Below are 24,917 nucleotides of genomic sequence, written 5' to 3' on the forward strand. Positions count from 1 at the left end.
TGCAAGCTACACATTGTTCAAGTCACCAACGAGTTAGAGGTGGAAAGGAGTGGAAACGAGATCCTAGGATTGTCGCTAAGGAGGAAAATTGGTTTCTCTATTAAACTACTGTAGGGATCAACACCAATGACATACACTCCATATTGGATGAGTACACTAGAGATGATAGTAATGAAGCAGTTAAAATAAATGTAAGACAAAGGAAACATCAGACCCAATGTGTCACATTAGGGAGCTCCTATATTATTTGTAAAGAAGAAGGATGAAACATTGAGGTTGTCTGTTGATTATAGATATCTCAATAGAGCCACAATAAAAGCATATATCCTTTGAAAAGGATTGGTGATATGTTTGACTAGCTGAGGGGAGATGTAATCTTCTCAAAGATTAATTTGAGGTCTAGATACCATTAGGTATCCATCAAAGATGAAGATATTCATAAAATGGCATTTAGAACTAGGTATGGGCACTATAAATTTGTAGTTGTGACATTTGGTCTCATAAATGCCCCAACAACATTTATGTGTTTGATGAACAATGTTTTAAGTCTATACTTTGATAATTTCATGTTGGTCTTCGTGGATGATATACTAGTTTATTACAGAACCAAGGAGGAGCATGGGGAACACTTAGCAGTAATATTGCAACTACTGAGAGAGCACACGCATAAAAAAACTCAACTCATAATGCATATGACGTTACCAACAATAAAAAAATCATAAAAATTACCTAAAATACAATTTATTTAAATTATTATTATTATTAATTATAAAAAATATATATGAGTTGAAAATATATACATTTTAGAAAACATGTAACAATATTTTAGGATATAAATCTGCTTTGTTACAATACCATGACTTACTAATACTACATTACCAAAAAGACATAACACATACTCATATGACATTTTGTTTAGTTAACCAATTTAATTAACAAAGTAGAAAGGGCATGACTAATTTTGAAATAAATGTCAACCTTTTATTTATAGCAAATACTAAGAGTATTCTTGAATATTTCATGGATATTTAATTTTTCATAATTAAATTAAAATTCAAAGTCACATTCAAAATGGTCATGCCTATATGCATAAATGTGAATAATTCTACTAGTTCTTTCTTGATATTACGCTAGTTTGAAGGAGATGTAGTAAAAATATTTCACTCTCGCTCTCAACAATATAGTTAAGTATTTTGATATCATGTAAAGTAACATAATTTTATACCAAAAAAATAAAGTAACTAAGAATTAAAAAATCTTATATTTTCAATTTTGATTGTGAGAAACATGTGTAATATGTATACTTTTTAAAAATATTTCAACACACCATTTATAAACTATTTGTATATTCATGTTAACAAATTTATTTTAATATCAACTTTATAATATATATGTTGAGCATAGTAAAATGAAGATAAAAAATTTAGTCACTTCCTAATAAGGGTAATACTTGATATAAAATTAATATATTGAATTAAAAAATAATAATATTCAATTCAGTTATAAATAAAATATATCAATATGCAACAATAAATAATATTGACATATTTTTAAAAATATATTAATAATAAAAAAAATTAATTTTGAAAATGTGGTTTATAAATAAAATATTTGGATACCCATATCAAGTAAACTATATAATTATTTTTTTGAAAATGAAGAAAAAAAACTATGTATATATTATGCAAAGCCATTAAAAAATAATTTTTTATGGTTAAAATATTTCAAATATTCTCACTTTTCTGCATTATCCTCATTTTCTATGTATATTTTTTAGTTATTTTTGTTTAAAATCTAACATATATGGGTTAGATTTATAAATTTAAATTGTATAGTTACGTAGGTAGATGAAATTCACTTTCTTTGCTGGCTGGAAGGAGGACCCGAATAATTAGGGTAATCCAAGCCGACGAATGAATCCATCCTGAGAATGATGGATGTAGGCAACTACATACAATTAGATCTACCTATACTTACTATCTATAGTAGTGCTCCAATTCCAGTGCCACATTCGTTGGTAAGGATGCACGGATTCTTATTCGGATTGGGATTGGATTCAGCAGGTGGAACCTCTCAGAGTACAACCTCTCAGAGTAGGATCTACGTTCTGCTGTTAGTTACGGAGAAGGATAAACGGAGAAGCGGAGAAGCAACTATTATCACACTGCAACCTTGATGCTGCTACTCAGGCACTATTAAATAGAGGTGCTAGGCTCACTGAAGTTATGAAACAACCGCAATATTCACCACTTCCTATTGAGAAACAAATTATAGTTATTCATGCAGCTGTAAAAGGGTTTTGTGATCGAATGCCACTAGACAGAATTTCCCAATATGAGAGAGCCGTTTTAAGTAGTATAGATCCTGAATTACTACAATCCATTCTAGAAAAAGGTGAGTTAACCCACGAAATAGAGATGGAACCGGATGCTTTTTTAAAAAGCGTAACCCTCTGCTGAGCCGGAGTGGCCAGACGAGCGAAGGAGCACATTTCATATTCTTTTAGCCACGGCTGCCTATAGAAGGGAAAAACATTAGTGACCTGACTGAGTGAAGGGTTATACCCTCTCCCGGTGGTCGAGCCCCGTTGGGTGCCCTTCACTATAGAAAGGTTAGTGGGCCGCCCTCTAAACTATTGATTCGGTTCAGTTAAGTAAGTTGGATAAGGAAGATGATGAATTATTCGATTCATTGGAGAATCTCTCCTCTCCTTATCAGTCGAGCCCCCTAAAGGGTCCTTAATACAATGAATGTCGAAAATTAGGGATGAAGGAAGCAAAATCCACCCTTTCCATTCTTCCTTGCCATGGATGTTATGGTCCGGGGCGAGCATGATTGGCCGGCCCGATAATCAGTATTCTGAGCTCAGGACAGGGCCGAAAGCGAGGGCAAATACCCACCCCCCCATCCTCAATTCCCCGAAATTAATTTAAGTGTCCTAGGAGATTTTCAAGGACTTAAATCCATTTATGCATTCAAAATGCAATTTAAGAAATGATTATATATATATATATATATATATATATATATATATATATATATATATATAATCAGTGTAGGTTATTTTAGCCACTAATATATTAAATGATAAAGAGAGATCAAATCTTTTGAGGTGCAAATTTTTTTTCATTTTTTTAATTATAAAGAGTTTTCCACTCCTGTTGGAGATAATTATGCCGACCGACACACTACCTCATTGTCGCACACCGCCTCACCACCATAACCAGTTCAAATTTGAAAGAACATCACTGCCTTGACGCTTTCAACTTGAAAGGGGAATTAACGAACTTATTTTGTGTATAGATTGAGATGAGGCATAGCAGAGATGTATATGTTTTTTCATGTCAATTCTTTAAGATAGTTATTCTTCTTGGGCTTTAACATTTTGATCTTCTAAAAACTCATGTATGGTGTTCGTTTAGTAGCCACAACTACATGTTTCATTGTGCGTTTAGTCTTTCATTTGGTATCAGAGCATTGTGCTCTATTACTTTCATCTTTTCCTCGATTACGGCTTGAACCTCTCTAAACATGGCAACAATCTCTGCCTCTTTGTTATGATTCCTTCTCTTAATTAGCTTCAATCATGCTTTGCGACCCATGACTAATATCTTTCCTCTGCCTTATAGTTGCTTCCTCTATTGCATAAGGCTATCTTCCATATCAATGATCTACCTCTTTATTGTGATTCATTTTCTTAATCTACTTCAATCACGCTTTGTGACCCATGATTGTTGTCTTTCCTCTTTCTTATAATTGCTTTCCCGATTACATGAGGCTATCTCCCATAGCAACGATCTCTCCCTCTTTGTTGTGATTCCTTTTCTTAATCTAATACAATTGCGCTTTATGACCCATGACTGTTGTCCTTCCTATTTTTTATAATTGCTTCACTAATTGTATGAGGCTATCTTCCATACAAAACTATGTCTTGACTACTATGCATTTCTCCAAAATTATCCAGCTGTAGTTCACTTGTTCATGCCGACTTGTTCTTGCCCGTTTGCAACAACGCTTGAAGAGCTACTGAAGAGTGGATGAGAGTGAATCGAAAAACTAAGCAGCGTGGTAAAAAATCCTCGCGACCAAATTCCAACACAGGAGCAGACGCATCATCTGGGATTTAAAGCATAAGCTCCAACCTCCTCCCGAGTTTTTCACCTCATCTTACAAGCCTTACAAGGCCGAGTGGCAGTTGAGCCATAGTCTGCATCATTTGTCAGCAGAGATCGCTAAAGGGTTTGACACAGAGTATATAGAAGTCACCGTAAGATTGAGGAGCAGCCGCAATTGTCGTTGTCATGAACAATCCTCACCACATCATCCAAGAAGTTAGCATGGTCGTTATAATTCTTGTTTCAAAAGGGACCACGAAAATTCATGAAAGGTCCAACACACAAAGGTCACATGCATAAATTTTTTAAGCCCTTCGTAAGTTTGAGAGGGAATATATTTTTCAAGAGCCTATAGAGTATATCGAAAACCTGGATTACATTATAAAGTTTTTTTTAAAAGTTCATTATAAAGTACTTTATAAAGGTCTTAAAGAAGCATATTAAATGTTATTAGTCCCTGCCTGGGACTAATAGCGATCGATTCGGCGTTGACCGGGTATTAATCCTGTGTTTGACCAAGAATATTGATGTGCATCACGATTTTAACCAAAGTTTTCATATTAAAAAATAATATAAATGTTATTATCTAATTTTTGATTGGGCAACAAAGTTGAGGGTCTTATTGCCGGCTTCGCAGGTTTCAAGACATTCCGAGCTGAACATAAGTTAGTTTGTCCTAAGTTTTTGGTCGTTCACTGCCCATTAATTGATTCTTTTGCGCAACATTTTTTCTTCTTACCAAAATTTAACGAAAGTTTCCGCTGGCAATTTGGCTTCACAAAAAATTTAACCAAAGTTTAGCATTTGACCTCTTATTGGAGACCTCACATGTCCCAAGGCAATGTTAGAGATCCAAAGAATTTTTATCCAAAGTCTGAAAGGAAAACAAAAGTAAAGGGAGGCACTTAAACTTTTGTTAAAGTTTGATGTCTGTGTATTAATAGATAGAAACTTTAACCAAACTTTGATTTCATGTGTATTACACAAATTTCATGTTAAATCGTGCCCCACAGCAGAGAAAAGCTCTTGCATGTATCCTTCTGCCATGTGCATGATAGCTCTTTGACATGCCATGGAGCCTGGCACAACACTTATCTCTAATCAACTTCACCACTGGTCTCTAACATACCTGCTTCACCACCCATTTGCTTCTAATCTACTGCTTTGATTCACAGTTTGATAGGAGTGTAGCGAAGCAAAGAACCTATCCATTCCACTGCTTTACATTATGGTTTGACAGTTCAATATGGTTCGCTACACTGATTTGTGTCTTTAGTTAACACGACGATGGCGCAGTCAGTTCTCCCATGTAGAGGTGTTACGGCCAGTTATGTAGGAGGAATAGCAGGGTTCAGCAAGCGGCCCGCATTGCCCGTTGCGGGGGGCCTCAAGATTCGGCTGCCAAATGCCACTGAGTTATCATGGGCACCGTTAGGAGAGCTACGGAGCGGTAATGCTAGGGGCTCAAGACTTGCACTGCAAAGATGGTGGCGTTGTTCCGGCTCAAAGAAAAGGCAGTCGCCTCGCCCAAGAAGGGGAGGGCAAGTCGGGTGGCGGCGTGCGAGGAGAAGCCTAAGGTGGAGGATGACATCTTCGGGACCTCCAGAGGGATCGGTTTCACCAAGGCCAACGAGCTATTATGGTTTGACAGTTCAATAAGAGTGAAAGAAAGTAAAGAACCTAACAACTTTGTACCAAAGAATGAAAGAAAGCAGTGCACCAAAGTAAAGAGCGGAACAACCTTGTACCAAAGAACCAAAGAATGGAAGAAATAACCCTACACCAAAGAGCGACTGCTCCGAAGAAGAAATGACGTTGTCGTAGAGAAGAAATAAGACCCTATCAAACTGTTTCACAAAAGAAAAAAGGTAAGTTAGAACAGTTCATACATTCTGAAACAGAAATTGATAAGTAAATTAGGCATATATTTTCCTTGTAGTCTGTACATATAATGCATTTATATTTTCCTTGTAGTCTTTACATATAATGCATTTGTACAATAATTGAATGATTCAAAGACAGTGGAGAAGAATCTGGTAAGTCGGGCATAATTCATATATTTTCCTTCTCATTGGTAGATATAATTCATTGATTCAAAGAAATTAGAAGCATACAAAAATTAAAAATAATTGTATGCACGAGACAGAAGCATACATACTTGGAAGCACGAGACAGAAGCAAGCAGAGCAGAGGACCTCTGGATTGGTCAATTTCATCCAGAGGTGGTTTGCGAGCTGAGCAGAGGTCCAATTCCATTTTCCCAGCAGAGGTGGTGTTGGGCCTTAGTTTTGGTCTTATTTTTGCTCAAAGAAACTTACTTATCCATCTATTTTCCATCCATTTTCCCTTCATTTATCCCATTTTGATGTATATTTGATATCCATTCAGGTATTTAATTTTAATTTTTCAATTTCTAAAGTTTTTATGAAAATTTGGTTTTTAGTGCAAAATTGGCAGATTCAGAAATTCCCGTAATAGCTCTATGGTTGATATGGTTGCAGGAAACTTGGGCATGAATGGAGTGCATGGATGGATAGCTTGGGAACTAGGACTAAGCCAGCAATTCTTAGTTCGAACAGAACAAGATTTATTAGGCGCATTTGGTGCTAGTCAACCATGACTAGTCATGCAGGAATCCCATAGAAATAGGGCAGTTTTGAGATTTCATAGAAATGGTCATCTTTCTTGGGATGGGGATAATGAATTCGACTTGAGTAGGTGGATGAGAGTAGATGGGTTTGTTTGAGTGAATATAGATCAGTTTGTTCATGAGACTTCTTATTTAAAGCCAAAACTTTGATGGCTTATGTATTGATTTTGTGATATACTTTTATGCTGTGACATCTTTGGATTGAGAAGTTAATTTGAAGACTTGTGTTATTATTATTTTGTTGTGCAATGCTATGGATGTGTGACTGATCTAAGCTTTTGATATCACGTCTCAAAGTGTGCAAGGCAAGGGTGGAGGGCCCCCACTCCAAGCTAAGTACACTTCCTTGTTAACTAGTTTTATTTCCTTGTAATCTGATTGATTATAGCACTAGTTTTTCAAAGCTTTATTTCAGTTTGCTTTATGGTTCATGCATAGTGATTGATTTCATTTTTTAATAGCTTATTCATCACTTTATTGAGTTGGAAAAACAGGTGTTCAATTTGGGCATCCCTTCTGCTAAAATGATGAATCAAAACTAGTTTCTTTTGTTTGCATGCAAGTAGTTTTATTTCCATTAAGATTTAGATATTGAGATGAATGAATTATGATGGAATATCTTATGTGTCTCTTAAGTTAAGAGCTTCTTTCATTAATAATTTATCCATCTTAAGCTTTTGGTTTCAATCTCTGATTCATTAAGTGATAATTGAGGTGAAGGTGGACTTCTTGAGGTCAAGAACCCTTTCAATGTTTCTCTCTTTTTAAGCTGATTGAATTAGAGTTATAAGATGTATTACTTTTAGCTTTTGAATAACTTATCTTTCAAGGTTTGGTTATATCTGATCTTCACATATAGTGAACTTGCCTCAAAGCATAAACAACCCGGATTGATAAGAAATAATTGTGTTAATTTAGGACCATAAATTAGCTCAACATTTTGGCACCGTTGCTGGGGAGGCAAATATCGTCATAGTCAATAGAAAGATAAAATTCAAAACCACAAAAACATTAGTTACATTCCATTTAAGTTATGTTTCTTTATGCCTAGATATAGAGATCCTCAAGGTAGATTTATTAAAAACCCCCCACAAGTAGAAATAGGATCATCACACACTCCAGTTACTAGTAATCCAACAATTGAGGAGCTGGTAGAAAAGCAAAGAACTGGCCAAAGATTAACCTTGATTGAAAGGCAAACTTTGTTAGCTTGGGAAGCAAAACAAAAACAATTCTCTACTTCCGGAAAACAAAAAGAAAAAGGAAAACAACTTGTTTTTCCATCCATCAATCCTCCTATCTTCCAACAACTTGAAATTCCACTTGAAATTGAAATAAATCAAACAATGGCAGAAGAGGGACATGGATCCGTTATTCTCACTCCTGAACAACAAAGGGCTGAATATGAAAAACAACAGAGAGAATGGAGAAGGAAGAGAGAGGAAGAGGCAAAACAAGAAAATGATAGGAAGCTAGAAAACGACCGGAAAAGGCAAGAAGATGGACTTGACCAAGAAACTACTTTTGGTTTTCCGATAGTAGATACAAGTGCAATATTGGGAGAAGAAGTAAAAATGAAAAACATTCCACCTTCTGTACTACCAAACTTCTATGGAATGTCTACAGAAGATCCTGATGCATTTATGTTTGAATTTGATATCCTATGTAGAACATATGGATATACTGATGACATCCATAAACTTCATCTTTTCCCTGCAACATTAAAAGCAGCAGCTTTAAAATGGTTTATGGGTTTAGGAGAACAAACAATAGCCTCTTAGGATGATATGCGAACCATCTTCCTTAAGAAATATCAAGCTTATTGTAGATCTAGAGATTCAAAGGAAGATGTTTTTAGAATGACACAACAAGAAGATGAAAGTTTAGAAGAATATTTGGAAAGATTCGCATATAATCTTCAGAAGTCTAAACAACATTCTCTAACTCAAGAAACTGTTCGCGCAATCTTTCTCAAAGGTGTAAGGGATGAATACCTTGACATTTTGAATGTGATGGGTAAAGGAGATATTTCAAACCTCCCATTTGATGAAATTGTCGAGTTATGTCAAAAATATTCTAGAGGAAGATCAAAAACCGGAAGAAGGGAAGTGAGTTCCAAAGCAACAAAGTCAGCTACAGGAGGGATAACAAGAGCTGAAATAGGAAGTCTATTGGAAAATTTCAAAACAGATGTCTTGAGTACATTAGGGACACAAGTGGATGTGCTAAAGGCAAACAAGAAGAAAGAAGAACAAGAACAAGCTTTAGCAATCTTTTGTTCCAAATGTAGAAAGAAACATCCTTTGAGAGAATGTCCTTTGGATAGTATTCAGGTTTGTGGTCTTTGTACAAGCAATCATTCCACAGAGAATTGTGTGAAATTGAAAGGGTTACAAATAAACTCAATGGAAGAAGTGCCAGGGACAGAAGGTTTCTATTATGTTGCACCACGAAGACCATGGCAACCTAGGATGCCTCAACCAAATCAGCCACAATTCCCTCAACAAAATTATGCTTATCCACCTTATAATCCTTGGACCCCTCCAATGCCATGGCAAGCTTGGCCTCCACAACAATATTCACAAAAACCTGCACAAGGTTGGAGAGGATATGGTTATGGAAACTAGCAACCTCAACACTATCAACAACAATACCAGCAACAAAACCAACCACCATTTGCATATCCACAATATCCGCAATCCATACCCTTTCAACAACAACATTCTGTATATCCGCAATCCATCCCATTTCCACAACAGAATCCACCATCGTTGTTGACCCAACCACAACAATTACAGCTACCTACAAATCAACCCAGACCAACTCAACTACCAGCCCAACCAATGGCCAATCCAAATAATAAGGTGGACAAATCTGCATACACTGTGGAGGAAGCAGCATGTTTTCCTACATATTCGATCCTTCCTCTTAATGATGTCCATCTAAGGTCTGGGAAAGTGCTTAAAAAGGATTCTCCTCCAATTATAGAAGAACCAACTGAACAAGGAGAATCATCTGAAACATCACAAACTGAGGTACAAAATCAGAAAGGAACAAATGTTACAACACAAACACCACCTTATCCTGAAAGGTTAGTGGAACAACAAAATCGAATAATCCTTCCTGAATTTGATATCTTAGATGAGTTAAAAAATGCTTACGTAAAAATTCCTTTGTTAAAGGCAATTAAAGAAATACCAATATATGCTAAAACAATAAAGGAATTGTGCATTCAGAAATCAGAGAAAAAGAAAAAGGATCCTACAACAATCCAAGTCATTGGTAAATTAGCAAGCCTCATGTCTACACAAACCATAGTAGAAAAATATATTGATCCTGGTATCCCAATGGTTACCATATCAATAAATAATTTCTCAGTACCAAATACATTAATAGACTTGGGAGCAGCTATAAACGTAATGACAATGGAGACAATGAAAACTTTGCAATTAAACAACATTAGATCAACTTCCACAATCTTGGAATTAGCAGATAGATCTAAAGTTGTTCCTGAAGGAATATTAGAAGATATCATAGTCTCCTTGGATTCATGGGAGTATCCTGTTGACTTCCTGATCTTGCAACCAAATACAAGCTTGGGAGGACATCCTCTAATCTTAGGCAGACCATGGTTAGCCATTGCTGATGCCTTCATAGGATGCAGATCTGGAAGTATGATTATTTCACATGGAGATGAAAGGACACATATCACTCTTTATTCACCTGCACAATCAACTTCTTTAGAATTAATACTTGAAACTCAAGAAAAGCAGCAACCAAAATCGGTTTTAAGTATAAATCAATTCTTTGATTTTTGAGAAGAAGAGGAGAATGAAGATTTAATGGACCTTTTTATCTCAGAACCAAGTATCTCAGAGCAGCTTAGAGAAGCCCAATATGAAGCTGCAAATCAACTTTTGAATCAATGTTTTCAAGAAACTTGTACTGTTCAAACTTTGCGGAAATCTTTTATAGACATCTTTCCTGTAAACACAATGTCCACTCCTACAACAAAAACAATTGAGGTATATCCTGGAAAACAATTAAACATTGGAAATCAATTGCAATCAGCACAAGAGCAAGAGGTAATTGCACTATTACAGAAATATTCAAAAGCTTTTGCCTGGGATTATACTGATATGCAAGGAATTCATCCTAGCACATGTATCCACCACATCTATACAGATGACCAACTTAAACCTATAAGACAACCTCAAAGACGAATGAATCCCATGATGAAGGAAATAGTGAAAGAAGAGCTACAAAAATTGTTATAAGTTGGATTCATCTATCCTATTTCAGATAGTAAATGGGTTTCTCCACTGGTTATTGTGCCAAAGAAAAATGGAAAGTGGAGGGTATGTGTAGACTACCGGGAATTAAACAAAGCTACACTCAAAGATCATTTTCCTCTACCTTTCATTGACCAAGTGTTAGACTCATTAGCTGGCAAGAAATTTTTCTCCTTCTTAGATGGGTTTAGCGGATACAACCAGATTAGAATAGTAGAAGAAGACCAAGACAACACAACATTTACTTGCCCATGGGGAACCTATGCACATAACGTTTTTCCATTTGGTCTATGCAATGCACCTGCAACTTTTCAACGAGCAGTACTTGCAATATTTGCTGATCTAATTCATGAATGTGTAGAGGTCTATATGGATGACTTCACAGTTTACGGAAACACATACAATGATTGTTTAAACAACCTTGAGAAAGTTTTGAAACGATGCATTGAAACAAATTTGTCATTAAGCAATGAGAAATGCTATATGATGTTGACAGAAGGAATAGTTCTGGGACACCACATTTCTTCTTCAGGAATAAAGGTGGATCCAGCCAAGATCCAAGTCTTAGTGAACTTAATGCCTCCTACAACACAGAAAGAGGTTAGAAGTTTCTTAGGCTATGCAGGCTATTATAGACGATTTATTGAAAACTTTAGTAAAATAGCGCAACCTCTGTTCAAATTATTAGCAAAAGATATTGAATTTCACTAGACAAATGAATGTCAAAATGCATTTCAAATTCTGAAAGAGAAATTGTCAGTTGCCCCCATTCTTCGTGGACCAAACTGGTCTTTACCATTTCATATCTCAACTGATGCATCTGATACCGCAATAGGTGCCTCTCTTGGGCAGAAAGAGAACTTGTTCACTTATGCAATATACTTCATAAGAAAAAATCTAACACCTGTAGAAATGAACTACACAGTCACAGAAAGAGAAATGTTAGCTGTTATACATGCAGTAAATAAATTCCGGCACTATATAACAGGATATCAAGTTTTCATTCATACTGATCATTCAGCAATCAAATACTTGATGAATAAACCCATCACCAATGGACGAATAACAAGATGGTTACTGTTACTGCAAGAATTTAATATCACGATACAAGATCGGCTAGGAAAAGACAATCAAGTGGCTAACTTTCTGTCCCGCATACACTCACCCCCTGATCCAAATCCAGTTGTAGATAACTTTCCTGATGAACATCTGTTTGCCATCACAATCAAAACACCATGGTTTGTAGATATTGCAAACTATTTATCATCTGGAAGGTTTCCAGCTCAATTCACTAAAAAGAAAAAACACAAAATTGTTAGAGCAAGCTCTAGATATACATGGGTCAATGGTGATTTATTTTATATTGGTTCAGACTTAATAATTAGAAAATGCATGTGAGAAGATGAAATATTAGACATTTTAAGAGCATGTCATGATGAACCCTATGGTGGCCATTTTGCAGACAAACGAACCGCGTATAAAGTGCTGCAACTAGGCTATTACTGGCCATCCATCTTCAGAGACTCTAAGAAATATGTCAAGCAATGTGATAGCTGCCAGAGAACAGGACGACCAATAACATCAGATGAAATGCCACTAAAGCCACAGGTTCTCATAGAACCATTTGAACAGTGGGCACTTGACTTTGTTGGACCTATCAATCCACCATCAAATGGGAAGAGGTACATCTTAGTATGTACAGACTATGTAACCAAATGGGCAGAAGCAAAAGCAGTTAACAGAGAAACAGAAGATACAGTGGTCACCTTTCTTTTTGAAGAAATCTTTGTCAGATATGGAGTACCTAGACAAATTGTAACAAATCAAGGCACACAGTTTACATCAAAGCGGGACGAGATCTAACGGAGAAATACAAGATCAAGCACATGAAATCAACACCATATCATCCACAAGCAAATGGTCAAGTCGAATCAACAAATAAAGTCCTGGAAAATATTATGACAAAAACAGTACAGATGAATAGAAAAGACTGGTCTAAAAAATTAAAAGACGCGCTCTGGGCCTACAGGATCACTTGGAAAACAGCAACTAGTTTCAGTCCATACCAGTTAGTATATGGGAAGGAGGCTCTACTACCTATAGAGTTTAAGATGCATACATACATACTAGCAGCTGAACTAGGACTCAACTTGACAGAAGCACAACATCAGCGGATCATGGAACTGAATCAATTAGATGAGCATCGTCAGCAAGCTATGGAACATACTACATTAGTGCAACAACAAAGAATGAAGTGGCACGATAGATACATCAAAACAAAGACATTTCACAAGGGAGACTGGGCATTGCTTTTCGACTCCAAATTCAAAGACTTCAAAGCAAAGTTCACAACACACTGGCTAGGTCCATATGAAATTGATGAAATCTTTGACAATGGAGCAGTAAGGATCAAGACAATCGACCAGGATTCCACCTCATTTATAGTGAATGGACATAGGCTCAAAGTTTATAATAGGCCTATCAGTAAAGAAGCATTTATGAAACAACTGATCGATGACACAGAACTGGAACTCATGGCGCCAGATTCACCATCTTCCAGTCTACTAGTTGAATTAAAAAAAAAAAAAACCAGAGAGAAAAAAATATATATAAAAAAAAAAAAACAAAAAATCAAAATAAATAAATTGTTTGCAAGTGAAAACCAGGTAACTGGCACATTGCAAGCACGAATTCATAGGGGAAAACCAGGGCAACTTGGACTCTATGAATTCTTTCTACTTGTTCTACTGTTCTCAACTATATTTACTGCAGGTACACTCCACCAATCAATGACTTGAGGACAAGTCATATCTTCAACAAGGGGGGAGACTTGCATTTGCTCTTTAAAGTGGACAGCTGAAGTTGCAACCATTAGCTCTTTCACTGGAAACAAGACCTGTATTGTCAATAGAAGGACCTGATATAACAAATCATTGCCAAGGGACCTGAAAGACCTGCCAATGTCAACACAACATGTGCATATTTTGTAAGCAGAAAGAGGGACCTGATTATCAATTCAAGAATTAGAACATGAAGAACAAGGAGCAGCAATAAAGTCTACATTTGAATCCATCTACAACACCTGATTAATTGATTTCATCCTATTTGTACAGCCATCATCCAGGGGAGTATATGTGGTCATTTTGTGCTTTAAAAATTCAAATTTTTCTTAGAAATTTTTAGTTTTTGTTAAGTTGAAATTAGTACCTAGGGATATTCATTATCATTTATATCCTATATTCCTATAACCCTTATACATTATAACCCTATTCCCTTTCATTTCCATACATATTCCCTCTTTTCATTAACCCTACTACCCCTAAGTATTTTTCTTTGCAAGCTTAAAAAGGCCAAACTGGGACAACTTTCAACCTGCACATACAAATTCAGGCAACTCAGAGCATTAGTGATGGTAATAATTTTAAACATGACCCCAATGGTCATTTTAAAATTATAAAACTATGTTATACAAAGTCAATAAACTTATGCGCTATATGGAAATCAAAGGATATTATATCAAACAATATATATACCATAGTTTGACAAAGTGTGTGAATGCGCTATATTCATTTCTATTACCAAACGCGCATATGGTATATGGTAAAAGGTATATATATGTTGCACATAAATAAATGCGCAAAGGTTCATACATATGGTATAAGGTATGGAATATAACATAGTTACAAGCAAAGGTTCATGCATCAAAGTTTATGGAATATGGTGGACGGCTGTGGATAAACAAACATTAGAACATTATGGTGGGAAATGGTATCCAAACATCATTGCATACATATCATTACACACCAAGCAGTGAATATATATGGCGGTGGATATGATGATAAACCATTGCAATGAATTAAACAAGTAATCCCATACGACAATCGGCCAACACTTAACACGGTGACATGGCAATTTGTTTACCCATTGGATGATACGCTGCGCAGGGATCATGCGTACCAAGCCATGACTTGGCCATCCTCATGACATAGTCGGGCGACTGGTCAATAGGACGGCCATGTAAGCCACGAATTTTAAAACACCAATGGATATACATTGCAGTACAGCCTGAAACCGTCATGAACACTGACCGAGCTCTTCTGCAGTTAAAACAATAATCCTCTGTGTCGTGTTAAACCATAATCCTCATCGCCGCATAGCTAAGAAAAATGGTGTTTGAAGCTGCAGCCTAGTGAAAAGAAAGAGTTGAGAGAATTTAAAGAGGCAAATCGTTCCGGGTTTGACGTTTGAAATAACGGATTTTCAGGGATTCAATAAGGTAAGGTGTTAGTTGTTTAAAAGCTCGGCACAGTGAATCAAAGTTAGAAACTCTCAGTCATTAATGATAACGATTGTTTGCCTTGCCACCAGTCAAATTGAACGGTTAAACCAAGATTTGGAGCGCCGATATCCCTCCAGGTGCTCGGTGATCTAAGGTAAGCCGAAATCGTAGCCCCAACTCGTTGATTTGCTGCGTGAATGTTGGTATGAATCCTTAGTGGATCAGGTCTCACTTAAATGTGAATGGTTTGCATGGTCAACACGTAGATTTTGGCATTGTATGTGGAGTTGTATGCCGTGCCGTGTCAATAATGAAACCCATGAACTAAGGAGGCACACAGTTCAGTGTTATTGCATGTTGAATGGCGGTGAATGGCAATGTAAGCGCTGTAGAATGCGCATTGCATTTGTATTGTCACATAGTTAATTGATTGTGCGCCGATTTAAACCGCAAAACAAACAGTTAAAACAACACGCATCCATAACCCTTGCTGCGCACTGATTTACACCAAAACAGGGGATTGATATGCTTTAAGGATTGAATGCATAATGCCATTTTTGATGAAAGGATTGCATGTCGAAACCATTTGAATGTGCTATTATTTGTTTTTGTTTTGAGGCCGAGAGTTTTTATGAGACAGCCGAGAGCGGTTTTTGTAAAATTTTGATGGGCCGAGGGTTGTGTTTTGCCAGGAGTATTTGCAATTTTTTTATGAGGCCGCAAGCATGATTTCAAATGCGTTGTGTTCATTTGTGTTTAGAGGCTGAGCGTATGTGAATAGCCCTCTATTTGCCATGCTAAGGCTAAGTGCCTTCGTGCTCATAGCTCTGTTGCACCTGAGTGTAGTTTGGTATTTGATTTGGTAATTGAGGCCGTGTGCATAATTTTGGCACATTACACAGTCAAAATTTTTCAGTCAAAAGTTCTTTAAAACAATATATTGGGTTAGGCCGAGAGCATTTTGAACATTTGTTGATGAGGCCGAGAGCCAAATGTATGTGCACTACACAGTTTTCCTGGTTAAAACATAAACAGTAATCAATCATTTGAATTTTGGTAAACAAAATAAGGCCAGGAGCATGTATAAACATTGTTTGTATGTGTATTTTTGTTTTCAAAAATAGAGGGCATCATATTGACAGAGTATACAGGAATTTGTTTGCATTGAACAGGGATTAAAGCAGTGTTGTTGTTGAGGGCAGAGTCAAACAGAGGTGAATTGAGTTGATTGAAAAGAGGAAGGTAAGGTTCTTTGCCTTCAAAAATTTCATTTCGAAATCAAACAAATAATTATATCTTTCTTTCAAAATGAAATTAGTAACAGCAGAGGAATTTATTCATTGGTTTACAGAAGCAATGTCAATCAGAGTAGAGCCAAAATTCCAGATAGAGAGTTGGGGGAAGGAAACTATAGAAAAACTTTACCAAGCAGGGATGATAAGTTTCGTACAAAAATTTGATGGCCACTCTGAGCAAATAACCAGGGATTTTATAAACAATTTCAATCAAGACTAGACACGAGTGGGAGATGTCATTATTCCTGTAACCCAGGAATATCTTTCCCAAGCTTTAGATCTGCCCATGATAGGAGAGAAGTATTACAAAGGCCTGCACTTCAAGCAAAAAGCTTGGACTTTCTTTCTTGAGAAAAATCGGAAAGGGACATTTGACAGAACAAAAGGGATACCCAGGGAATGGTTTAATGAACCATGGGGTGAGTTGGTTTTGGTTATCCAAAAGTTTTTGACATGTGATAGGGGGTATAGCGTGGCTCACTTGTATCATGTTAGACTTCTGCAGCATATAAAAGGGGAAGATAGGATTAACTTGCCTTATTTCCTATATAGGAGCCTTTTGAGAATGATTGAAACAGTCAAACATGAAAACAAGCTTAAAGCAGGACAGATATATCACCAAGGGTTAATCAAAATCCTAGTTGAGTATCAGGTGAGATCACAGGGCATAGTGTGGCGAGAATTCATGTCTAAAAATCAATTCATTGAACAGGTTCATGAGGTATAGGATAAAACAGAGCAGGAAAACAGAGGATTGATGAACTCACCCTTATATCCTAGAACAAGAGCCAAACAACAGAACAACATGGCCATGCAAGATAATGAAACATCTGTTATGTCTATTCCTAGGCGATTTAGGAATAAGAATCCCATTGATTTAGAGAAGGAAGTAGAAACATATTCCCCAAGACAGCAAGAAGAAAATGATCTTGCAAAAGAGGCATTTGACAAAGATTCTTCATATGATGATGCAGCAGCAGCATCACTAATGAAAACAACACAAGAGTTTGAGAGAGAACTTAATTTAGGAAGAATCAGGGATCTAACTGACCAACTGGAAATTAGCAAAATCTTAGAGAAACAATTAAAATAAGAAAACAAGGCAAATAAGAAAGATAATGCTAAATTGGTCAAGGCAAATGAGAAACTGAATGAAGAATTGGGGAGGTTGAAAAGGAAAAATGATCTACTTTCTAAGCAAGCATTGAAATGGCTAAAGGAAAAGAACATGTGGCAGGCAAAATATGAAAAACAAAAGGTCAAAGCAGCTTTGTTTAGGGAAAGACATGATACAGGTCTGGATTGTTTGGCCAGGGAAGCACAACAGAAAACATCTACAGGTACAACATCTACTACAGAAAGGCGAAGGTCAAAGAGGAGCAAGCAAGCATGGGGACATGCTTGATGATAAGCAAGGGAGAGATGTTGGGCCTTAGTTTTGGTCTTATTTTTTCTCAAATAAACTTACTTATCCATCTATTTTCCATCCATTTTCCCTTCATTTATCCCATTTTGATGTATATTTGATATCCATTCAGGTATTTAATTTTAATTTTTCAATTTCTAAAGTTTTTATGAAAATTTGGTTTTTAGTGCAAAATTGGCAGATTCAGAAATTCCCGTAATAGCTCTATGGTTGATATGGTTTCAGGACACTTGGGAACGAATGGAATGCATGGATGGACAGCTTGGGAACTAGGACTAAGCCAGCAATTCTTAGTTCGAACAGAACAAGCTTTATTAGGCCCATTTGGTGCTAGTCAACCATGACTAGTCATGCAGGAATCCCATAGAAATAGGGCAGTTTTGAGATTTCATAGGAATGGTCATCTTTCTTGGTATGGGGATAATGAATTCGACTTGAGTAGGTGGATAAGAGTAGATGGGTTTGTTTGAGTGAATATAGATCAGTTTGTTCATGAGACTTCTTATTTAAAGCCAAAACTTTGATGGCTTATGTATTGATTTTGTGATATACTTTTATGCTGTGACATCTTTGGATTGAGAAGTTAATTTGAAGACTTGTGTTATTATTATTTTGCTGTGCAATGCTATGGATGTGTGACTGATCTAAGCTTCTGATATCACCTCTCAAAGTGTGCAAGGCAAGGGTGGAGGGCCCCCACTCCAAGCTAAGTACACTTCCTTGTTAACTAGTTTTATTTCCTTGTAATCTGATTGATTATAGCACTAGTTTTTCAAAGCTTTATTTCAATTTGCTTTATGGTTCATGCATAGTGATTGATTTCATTTGTTAATAGCTTATTCATCACTTTATTGAGTTGGAAAAACAGGTGTTCAAGTTGGGCATCCCTTCTGCTAAAATGATGAATCAAAACTAGTTTCTTTTGTTTGCATGCAAGTAGTTTTATTTCCATTAACGATTTAGATATTGAGATGAATGAATTATGATGGAATATCTTATGTGTCTCTTAAGTTAAGAGCTCCTTTCATTAATAATTTATCCATCTTAAGCTTTTGGTTTCAATCTCTGATTCATCAAGTGATAATTGAGTTGAAGGTGGACTTCTTGAGGTCAAGAACCCTTTCAATGTTTCTCTCTTTTTAAGATGATTGAATTAGAGTTATAAGATGTATTACTTTTAGCTTTTGAATAACTTATCTTTCAAGGTTTGGTTATATCTGATCTTCACATATAGTGAACTTGCCTCAAAGCATAAACAACCCGGATTGATAAGAAATAATTGTGTTAATTTAGGACCATAAATTAGCTCAACAGGTGGTTCGAGAGCATAGCAGAGGTCCAATTCCGTTTCCCCTGAAGGCCACCCTCCTCCTCCCTCTCGGGACCAATGCAGACTCAATCTCAGATGTGTGGAGCGCTTCCAACACAACACAAAACAATGGTTTGACAATCGTGTCAAAGTGGAGATATGAATCGCTTTTATTGCTTCTCTATCCGTCAACTATTTTTATAAATTCTTTTTCTTTCTTTTTCTAACTTCTCAACTATTTTTATAAATTGCTTTTCCTTCTTTTTCTAACTCTTCTTGATTTCCTCCTATTAGGTATCATTAAAAATTGCTTTTCTTGATTTCTAACCGTTACAAATTGTTTTTCTTTCTTTTTCTAACTGTTTTTGCTTTTCTCTCCGTCAGCTATCCTTAAAAAATGATTTTCATTTGAGCTTCATCCTGTTTCGGCCGTGGATGATGTTTTTGCCGCAACGTGTTTCGCCTTCAGTTTCAGCTCATTTGATAGTTGCCTCATAAACATTCGCTGTAGGTTTTCTGCGAATACCGTTACATTCCAAACCATTAGGAAATCATCGATTTGATTATATGCATTTTTTAAAATGCACATGGTTCGTTAATTTTAAATTATGGCGTACTGCATTACATATTTTTGTATATAATACAATTGTTTCACAACCTGAGGTTTAAGTTTAAATGGTGTTTATTAAGCAAAACCAAATTTGAAATTGTCATTGTAGTCCAGGTTAGGTTAGGGTAGGGTTGTGTCATTACAATCTATTTATTAGGTATTGTTTTTTAACCTTATATCTGGTAGGTATATTTTCATTTTATTTAAAATATTATGGGAGTTATATTTTTATTTTATTTTAATTAACGGTTTTTAACAATAAAAAAAGACAGAGTAATAACCTACACATAATAAATCGATATTTAAGTTCATCATAATCAATTATTTTTTTGTTTTTTTTATCCTTTTGTATTTTAACCTTATGTCTGGTAGGTATATTTTCATTTTATTTAAGATATTATGGGAGTTATATTTTTATTGTATTTTAATTAACGGTTTTATAAAAAAAGACAGAGTAATAAGCTACACATAATAAATCAATATTTAAGTTCATCATAATCAATTATCTTTGCTTCTTGGCAATAGATATGTTGTAATTTCATGTTTGACTTGTCCTTACTAGTGCATAAAACTTTTTGATTCTATCAAATTACATTAAAAAACAAATAATTCAAACAAAATTGAAATAAAATAGTTAATTTACTCTTTTAGGTTTTTTAGGTTTTCACAATTTTTAGCTGGCTTTCCCTTAATATTTGTAACTATCGTTTTCCCCATAGTATTAGTATATTTAGATAATTATGAATAAATACATGCAAAATTTAGATAATTATGAATAAATACATGCAAACTAAGACAACAAGCACATACAAGCAAGATACAAGCAAGATAATGCAAGCAAAAGATAATGAAAAAACATAGAAAAGCGAAAAATTGAGACAGACAAATACATACCAATGAAAAGTTGAGGCAAGTCAATTGGATTTACAGGTATGAGAGAGTTAGTTGTTAGGGAGTGAGACACAAAGATCATTTGAGGTCTTTATCGCAATATTCCTTCTCTGTAACAAAGTACTTATTTCCTTCACTCCTCTCCCTGTAAAGAGGTATTCCCTCTTTCCCTTACTGTAATGAATTGCTGCAACCTTCATGAGTGTAGTTGTTGCTTTCCTACCCATAGTGAAGCCATTGTGATATTTTGCATACTAAGAACTCTTAGTATGTTTATATCTTACTACAAATTCTAATGGTTGCTGACTCGTGGTGACATGTGAAAAAGTTTTCCCATGTTCTTACAAATACATTTATTATATTTTTTTAGCAGCTTGTGCCATGGAAAGACAACAATGTCTGAGGCTCTCTCTATGCATTGCTAGATAATGCAAAAACTACAATGATCAAGAAATTTTTTAATGCCTTTGAAAAGAGCAACCATTCATTCTGCAATGTCACTTTAGTATTCAGAAATGAAAACTCTAATAAAAAGAAATTTTACCTTATTCCAAATACAAATCATAGGCAAAAAAAAGAAGAAACTTTACCTTCAAATCCAAGTATGGTAATGAAAATCCAACGAAAATCCTCTCACTAGTTAGGTGAGCAAGTGGGTGTTTTGTAGCCATGAGCAAGTGGGTGTCGTCCCCTACAAAAGGGGAGAATTGAAATTATGAAGAAAACCCTTAATCAAATAAAAGCCAAAAAATCCACAAGAGAATTCAAAAGAACCAAAAATCTCAGTCTACATTATAGCTATATCTATATCAAACGTGGGATTGGAGTTATCTCCTTTCAATACAACAATGCCTGAGAAGCTTTTCCAGAGTACCTGCGTTGTATAGAGGAAACCGCCTTTCAATACAACAATGCCTTAGAAGATTTTACCAGCGAAGCAAACCTGAATGAAAATTATGGGAGAAAAACTGAGCGTACAGGGCCGCAAATTTATAAACAAATAAGTTCATCATATTTACCAAATTTCGTTAGGTGCCACTTGAAACAAAAAAGTTGCTCGTGCACTTCCTAGAGGGAGTATCGTAGCATGCTATGGACTCCACGTTGCATGATATGAACTCCAAGTAGAGTGGGCACGCGAACTCCAAGTAGAGTGGGCACGCATGCGGGACGTGTTACTCAAAATGTTCTCTAACTTTTTTTACTATAATACTATTTTACCCTATTTATTTCAATTATTATTTATATGGGTATACATTTATTATTTTATTTAAATAAATAAATTTAGATGTAGATTTATATAAAATTAATAGATATAAACAAGTAATTGAGAGTAATGCATGTCATGCATGAAGGGGTCTATCCCATTATCCTTCAAGGTTTCTGCAACATATTTTCACAATGTCAATTTTGTATTTGTATCTTTGCCATATCTCTGAGTGATTAAACAATGTAAGCTCTCTATCAGTGTCCATGATTATTTGGTTTCCATGCATATTCTCATAATGTCAATATTGTATTTGTATCTTTGCCATATCTCTGAGTAATTAAACAATGTAAGCCCTCTATGAGTTTCCATGATTATCTGGTTTCCGCAAATATTCTCATAACGTCAATTTTGTATTTGTATTTTTTCCATATCTCTGAGTAATTAAACAATGTAAGCCCTCTATGAATTTCCATGATTATGTGATCTTTGATGGAAGGCAACCCCTCTTATCCTCTGTGATGCTAGTAGAGTTAGTAATTGGAAGCAAATACTAGTATTTGAATCTCTTCTCTTTTAACCGTATTATATAGGCATTCATCCAAAGGAAAAGTTAAATATGGTTTCTGCAAGGTTGGCACGTCCTCTAAGTTCCCTGCAGACCCCGGCAGGGACTACCGCCACGGCAATGGCTCCTTGTTTTGATTAAAGGCTGAAGACCCTCACATGGGAATCTTATAAAAAGGAAAAGAAATTTAAAGGCATGCTCATTACATGAATATTTGATGAAGTATGTTTGAGGTTATTAAATGTGTTTAAAACAAAACACAAAAAAACAAAAAACAAAAAAATATTACAAAGGTTTATAAAAGATTTTTATTAAAAAGAATATGGTTTGAAAAAGTGCATAAGAGTTTTATTTGAACAAGAGTTTAGTGTTTCACAAAAGTCTTTTAATATGGATTTTTTTTTTGTCAAGCACGACCTTCTTTTGGGTGAAGATTGTGCCTTATCGGGTGCATATTAAAAATCATATTTTTTTCGGGGGCAATATGGAAGATAGCCTCATGCAATCATGGAAGCAACTATAAGACAATAGAAAGACAACAGTCAGGGGTTGCAAAGCATGATTGAAGCAGATTAAGAAAAAGAATCGCGATGAAGAGGTAGAGGTCGTTGCCATGTTTAGAGAGGTTCAGGTTGTAGCCGAAGAACTGAGAAGTCTAGCAAAAGATGGAGAAGAAATCAATGGTGATTGGTGTAGCCTTGATTTGCTACCACCACCTATGTTTATTGGTAAATATTTTGATTTGTGGGTTATCAAAATGTTAACTCTTATCCGAGCTAAAGAGTTAATTGAGTACCAGTCTAATAATCCATATGATGAAGTTTGCAATGCTTTAGCATTAAATTTTATAAAACATGGATTGGATGAGAAGCTTTTGTGAAAGGTAGCAAAAGCTGCAACTTCCAAGGGAGGATGGAAGATCTTGGAAGAAGAATTTGGTGCAAGGGGGAGTAATCAAGCTAAAAATACTAATGTTGTGCAACCTTCTATAGCAGTGTTTCAAGATGAAAAGAAATATAGATTTGTAGCCGCAAATCTAAAAAAAGATGAAGAGTTTGGTGAATATCACTTGAAAGTGGGTCAAAATGTTGATGATGTGTTATCAGTAGGAGTTGATTTTGGCATAGATAATGCTACCAATGCAGAAGCAACTAATTTAATGGATCTAGCAATTGAAATTTCTGATGTTAACTTTGATCAAGAATAAGTAACTAGTGATCAATGGTTTCATATGTTGTAGCAAAAACGTTTTATTGATATGTTTTTATTTGGCAATAGAAACCCACTTGTGCCTAGAAACCAAGTAGACGAAAACTAGTTTGTAGAAGTAGAGGTGGAGAATCAAGATTTTGAGGCATCGACAGAGTCAAAGAAGGAAGAAGAGAAGAAATTTCTCATTGCAGACCTCAACATAACCAATATGGTTCTGAAGATGTTTTTTCATTTAAAATTAACATTGATTCTGTGTGTGCAGATGTTAGAAGCAATCAAGATGAAACAAAAAAACTTGAAGAAGAATTAAAGTTCCTTGAAGTATCGCTTGAAACACCATGTGTTGATGATGTCTGCATAGAAGTTACATCAATGAATGTCGAAGACAACATGGACGATGTAGAAAGTGAAAATGTCACTGAAATTTTCATTTATTGGAGTCCTGAAGAGATAAAATTCTATTATAAACTTATGTTGCAACAAATTGATAATCGAAAGATTGATGATAAAAAAAAAACTATAGAAGATGACATGTGGCAGTAGTCCACATATGAGTAGATTTTTGAAGACATAGATGACATCCATGGATAGCTAGAACTGATTTTCTATTATTTTATGATAAATAAAGATATCATGATGAAAGAGCTGCAAATTCAGATGAAGAAACTGAAATTTGGACCCTACAACAAAAAGACATAGATGAATCATTTCAGAGGATACAGGATCTCGAAGGAAAGGAAAAAGAAATCTAGCACAAGGGTTAATGTCAAAGTTTTGAGTCACTTTAAGCCTAACTGAGACTTATAGACTAGCAGGCATGTTTAAGTAATGTTGAGTCAAGGTTAAGTTGTCAACAGTAACTAAGGGGGAGTGTTGGAGATAATTATGCCCACTGACACACTGCCTCACCGTCCCACATGGCCATAACCTATTCAAATTCGAAAGAACATCACCATAATGACTCTTTCAACTTGAAAGGGAATTAACCAACTTATTTTATGTATAAATTCAGATGCGACATAACATAGATGTATCAGAGTTGTAATGCTGTTGTAGCTCCATG

General features: G+C 35.5%; 1 pseudogene; it reads left to right on the forward strand.

Annotated features, from left to right (window-relative positions):
• Window positions 1-5,402: 5,402 nt before the first annotated feature.
• Window positions 5,403-24,397, forward strand: LOC149215456 (uncharacterized; annotated as a pseudogene).
• The last annotated feature ends 520 nt before the right edge of the window (window positions 24,398-24,917 follow it).

Source organism: Pinus tabuliformis, chromosome 1_1, assembly GCF_031772625.1.
Source record: "Pinus tabuliformis cultivar Carrire ecotype Pingquan chromosome 1_1, CPIR1, whole genome shotgun sequence".
In the NCBI taxonomy this organism is placed as follows: domain Eukaryota; kingdom Viridiplantae; phylum Streptophyta; class Pinopsida; order Pinales; family Pinaceae; genus Pinus; species Pinus tabuliformis.